The sequence below is a fragment of the Panicum virgatum genome, chromosome 2N (assembly GCF_016808335.1).
Source record: "Panicum virgatum strain AP13 chromosome 2N, P.virgatum_v5, whole genome shotgun sequence".
Lineage (NCBI taxonomy): Eukaryota > Viridiplantae > Streptophyta > Magnoliopsida > Poales > Poaceae > Panicum > Panicum virgatum.
Genome location: NC_053146.1, coordinates 30,568,964 through 30,574,438, shown reverse-complemented (window position 1 = coordinate 30,574,438; position 5,475 = coordinate 30,568,964). Strand labels below are relative to the sequence as shown.

General features: G+C 40.6%; 1 pseudogene; it reads left to right on the top strand.

Moving 5' to 3' along the window:
- Window positions 1-1,861: 1,861 nt before the first annotated feature.
- On the top strand, window positions 1,862-3,118 carry LOC120662528 (annotated as a pseudogene).
- Window positions 3,119-5,475: the final 2,357 nt, after the last annotated feature.

The following is a 5,475-nucleotide window of genomic DNA, read 5'->3' as shown; positions in this document are numbered from 1 at the left end:
TTCAATAGGTATTTTGCAAGTAAATTAATCATAGAACAAACATATTCAAATTTGTATCCTTCTACAAACATCTAATGAAAGCTAATATTTACAACAGCATATCATGGCCAAAGTTAATTAACAAGAGTATTTCATGATTTTAGGAGCATCCTAAAATAATTGACCATGCATCCAACTAGGTAGCAAGTTTTTAAGTCATAAATTAGAAATTACAAGGGTATATAACTATTTCATATGTGTTATCAATTTTTGACAGAAGATAAAGGTTGAGAAAAGTAAAAAAAATTGGATTCACAATTTTAGAGGCACATATATATCTATTATGCAATTTACTAGTTAACTAGATCTAATCAAACATAGATTAAACTGTACAAATCTACGAACAATTCACACAAAACAATATGTCTAATGGATAGTACACATCATAAGGAAGCTAGCACAATTGTTTTTATAATTTTTGGACTAGTAGAGAATTAATTATGCAATTAACAAGATAAACACATATTTAATTAAAATGGAAAATAACATAATTATTTTGGGAGCAAATATATTTTTAACAGGTAGAGAACGTCAAGACGAAACCAACAAAATTTGTTTCACATCAATCGGAGCTATATTTGATTTTATATGAATTTTACAAGATGATTCATACTTATGCACTAAAACCAGGTAAATAGTACTTGTCGCTACAGTAACCCCGGATACTTCGAGCTTCGCGGACCCGGACACTCCGGAAAAATATCCGAAAACTCCGGAAATGACTTGAAAACTCCGGGTTTATGCCCGGAAACTCTGGCCGGTGAATAGTGAGCTCGCCGTCGGGGATTCCGACCACGGTTTGGGGTGGGGTTTGTTCCAAAAGGTTCCTAGAAGTGTGGGGAGCCTATTTTGGTAGCTAAAATCGACATTCATTAAGGTTTCGAAACTCTAGATCATCAATGGTGAAAGTGTTATGGGTAGGCTAGGGAGCTTGATTGAGGGCACAAGAAGGAAGGTGATTGGTGAGGTGAGCTCACCGGTGATGAGTAGAGCGCGAGGAAGGGGCCACTTGTTGGAGTAGAGCGGCGTCGGTGTAGATCGGGTCGAGTTAATCTTTGTAGGCATGGGGAAGATGAAGGAGAAGCTTGGAGGTGTTCTTCCCCTTGATTTTTGGCGAGGAAGAAGGGGTCAAGGTGGTGGAGAAGCTCGGCGGCGTCGTCCTTCGACGATCTTCCAGTGAAGCTCCGCCGATTTAAAGGGCTTCAAGGGTTAGAGGGATGGTGGTGCTCCTCCATGGCTTGGAGTTAGAGAGAGAGAGTGAGGGAAGTGAATGAGGGAGTGAGAGAGAGGGCAGTGGGGTGTCCTGGTGTTGGGGAGCTCGGGCTGACACGTGGGCCCGAGGGGGTATGTGGCATCTAAGGGCTATGTGTATGACACGTGTCCAGCTCCGCAAACCCGGATACTCCGAGTTCAGGCCCGGATACTTCAGACCAGAAAAACTGCTATACCCACTTTTGCAATTATTTGAGGATGCATATGATGACATAATTCATCTAAATTCAAGTTTTTCAAAGAAGTATTTTAATTAAAATAATTCTCAACATAAGTCCTATTATGAAAATGCAAGTTGTATCACAAAGCATGGGTTACACGTGTATAAACAATCTAAAACTAAATTTAGATGCATTCAAATCAAGCACAAAATCTTTATGAATGCTTAACTAAAGCTCATGATGCAATGCTTAAGCTCATGATGCAATGTTTAATATAATAATTATATTTGGGTCGTTACATCGATTATTTTTAATGTTGCAAAACATAGAGCATACTTTGGAGTGTCTCCACTCCTCCCTGCTATACCATCTCCATCCCTGACAACAAGATGGCACGTCAATCCTCACTCGTCAGAGATCGGGCCAAGGTGGGAGCGCTGAAGCGTCTGACTCTGAGCTCGTCCAAGACGGCAGGGAGGAACTCATCTGGACGCATCACCTCTTTCCACCGAGGAGGGGCCAAGAGGTTGCAGAGGAAAGTCGATGTGAAGCGGAGCACCTCTTCCCTGGGCATTGTGGAGCGGATCGAGTATGACCCTAATCGCTCCTCCATCATTGCTCTGGTGCGATGGGTCCAAGGGGTACATTTCCACCACCCCAAGATTCCACAAGAGCTCAGTACTGAGTCTCAGATACCAGAATCTACCACAGCTGATATCTCCGGTCGGTTTTCCCTTGCACCATTTTCTGGTAGAGTGCATAAAGCAAAGGAAGCTTCTTCTGCACTGTACTCTTCAGCTTCGTCTGCATTGTACTCGTCTCTGAGTAGTGGAGATTTTCCATCTGTTAACTCTGGCGCATCAATGAGCTTGCCTAGGATAGCTTTAGCTGGTGCCAAACCCACTTTCTTTGCTCAAGTCAGAGGAAATGAAGAAGGAAAACAGACATTTTCACTTTCTGGAATTCAAAAATGGGCAACGGATGATGCACTTTGGGCACAGAGAATGAAGCGTCAAGCTGCTCTCTCTTGGCAGAATGATCTGAAGAAGAAACCTTTGCCACAGGCACAAGCTAACCGCTTCAGTACCTCGGCAGCCAAATCTGCTGGTATGAGTAAAGGGCCTAAGGGAAAGGTTGATTGTGTACCAGTATCTTATATATTGGCTAGCCACCAATGCCTTCCAGGTAGTACAGCGATATAGTTTGATATAGTTGACCTCAACTCAAAGGTTGGATATTGCATACCATTAGCCAATGCACGAATTGGAACATGGGTGCATGATATTGAATGTCGTCCTGGTCAGGGTGGGAAGATGGTACGAGCAGCTGGTACGTTTGCTAAAGTTGTCCAGGAGCCAGGTGCGCAGTGTGTTCTGCACCTTCCTTCGGGTGCTGAGAAGACTGTGGATTCAAAATGCCGTGCTACAATCGGCATAGTAACCCAAGCCATGGTACACGCAAGCTAAGAAAAGCAGGGAACAGCCGGTGGTTATGAAGACGCCCTGTTGTCCGTGGTGTTGCTATGAATCCTGTGGATCATCCCCATGGTGGAGGTGAGGGGCGTACCACCGCCTTCAGTTTCTCCTTGGGGAAAGCCCACTAAGGCAGGGTACCGATCTCCAAGTGCTGCCAGCCGTAAAGCTTAGGACTGCAACAAAGCTCATATGGAACAGCCCTTTTTTTTGGTTCTCTTGTTTGTGGTTGAGAAAATAAAGAACAGATGTTAGTAGCAGAGGGAATTGTGATACATCAACTTAGTTTTGATGTAAGAAGTAATGTTTTCTTTGATTCTTTCCAATGATTGTTATTAGTATGTTGGTTATCTGTTTGCAGAAATTAGCTCTTCATCAAAACTGATTATTGGGTTTCTTTATTTCCGTTTCTTTTATAACGTCTGGTGCTGGGAAGGGATGTTTAAATCTTTTTGGCCAAGGCATGTTCATCTTCTTTTTGTCATGGCAGTGGGTTTTTAAAAACAACTGCCGTTTTGTTTTTGGCATCCGAAGAGCTGTGTGATCAAGTGTAAGCTTGTTAGGCCCAGCAGATAATATGGCTTTGAATAAAAACTGGACTGAATAAGCCTTTGGTCTAAAAAAATGTATTTGATCATGGAGGTGTATTCTGTGCTGCGAATGTGATTAACTATGGAGAAGAAGAGTTCTGATTTCTTACAATAGAGAATATGGTTTTGGAAATATTGATGCAGATCATAGTCTTAGTAAACATTTGTGTTGAAATTGAAGTTCATATAACATGAACTGATATATAAATTTCTATGTCTACACTACTGTACTGATATTAATACAAACTATCAACATATAAATATTTTTTTCACTCAAATCTATTTTCTTTTCTTGTACTTTACCCAAGAATGGCCACCTCTCCTGGTTTCTTCCTGCAACCTTCCCTTGTATTCCTTGACCTTGTCAAATAGGGATCTCTCTAGTATTCGGCTATTTGCAAGGAGCCTAGAAATTGGCACAAACCATAGGTCATGAGCAGCTGAATACGATTCCAATACATTCAGGAGTTGCATATTTTTCATCTCGGAATGGACCTTACATGTTCAGCTGACTGCGCCTTTTAGCAGCTGGCAATTTCCTTGATATATCATATATATCAGCTCATACAAACTTGACATGAGCTATAAAAAAGAGAGAGAAGATTGACTTAATCTTTGCTTTTTTTCCTTCACACAAGTACAATCTTTGCTGTAACTATGTTCTTACTTCCAAAAAAACTGGAATTCTTGTGCTATCAACAAAAAATTGGAATTCCAGCAGAGTAATATAAATGATGGCTAAAATTGGAGAACAATCGGAGCTTGGACAAGGGCTAAAATCCACTACCGCGATGTGAGCGCATCAAAATTCAAAAGCTCAATGCAGAAAGAGACTGCCTACCTGACATTCAGGTGTTTTACTGGCAACTAACACTCAGTCGTTTCCAGTCAACAGAACACATAAAAACTGACACAAGGAAATTCGGGTGTTTCATATGCATCCAGCACCTGATTTTGTATCCATAAGATTTAGATAAAAAATCTGACATTAGTAAACTGTATAAACCGACAAAGAAAGATGTGCATATGGGCAGCTTTAATCAGTCAAATAAAAGCGAAAAATATCCAATTCAATAAGAAATTCCAGATGTCCACAAAAACTGCAGATTTCAAATTTACACAGTACAGATTCAGCACAAATATATGTGCAGACTGCAACTTTTATAGGTGACATCAAACTTCTTGAACATTACAGAATATAGATGTGCACATATGTGAATAACAGAAGTGATCTAAGTCAACCCCTGGCTTGGTGTGCCACGTCATTGTCAGCTGAATGAAAACCTTCTCAAGGGCCCATACAGTCAGCATCACGCAGCTGGAATCAACCATTGTTAACACCATAGAGATCACAACGCGATCCTGAGGTCCCTCCTGGAACCTGGATACATGCCAAGTAGCATGTGTCATCTCAACTCACTCCATATCAAATTGACGAGCCTTGTAGTAAGGTATCATCTGTAAAAAAAAAGGGGGAAATATAAATTCGTGGGATAAAAATATGTTGTGCTGATGATACAAACAAAAAGACTGGCACTAACTTGCAGTGTACAAACACAAAAAGACAGGAATTGCAAGACATGGTCATAAAAAGTAGACACTACTTTGTTTCACATTATGACCAGACCAACCACATGAGCTGTAGATCTGATTAGTAAAAAGTAGATGTAAAAGAAAGAATGACAATTTGATTAGTGTGTTAGGCTATGTAGGCTACCATGTTGGAATACAGAACTCTAAAAAGAATGGCAGTACTGTGATCCCGACCATATTGAACATATTTGCTAAATGACAGCGATCTTAGATGCAGATTATGCAAATTTGATCTGTCTAATCAACGATTAGCTACTGTAAATTCTGCTATTATGTAGGAAAACAGAACTCTAGAAAGAATGGTGGTCTGTGATCCCAGGCAAATGAACATTAGCTAAATGACAGCCA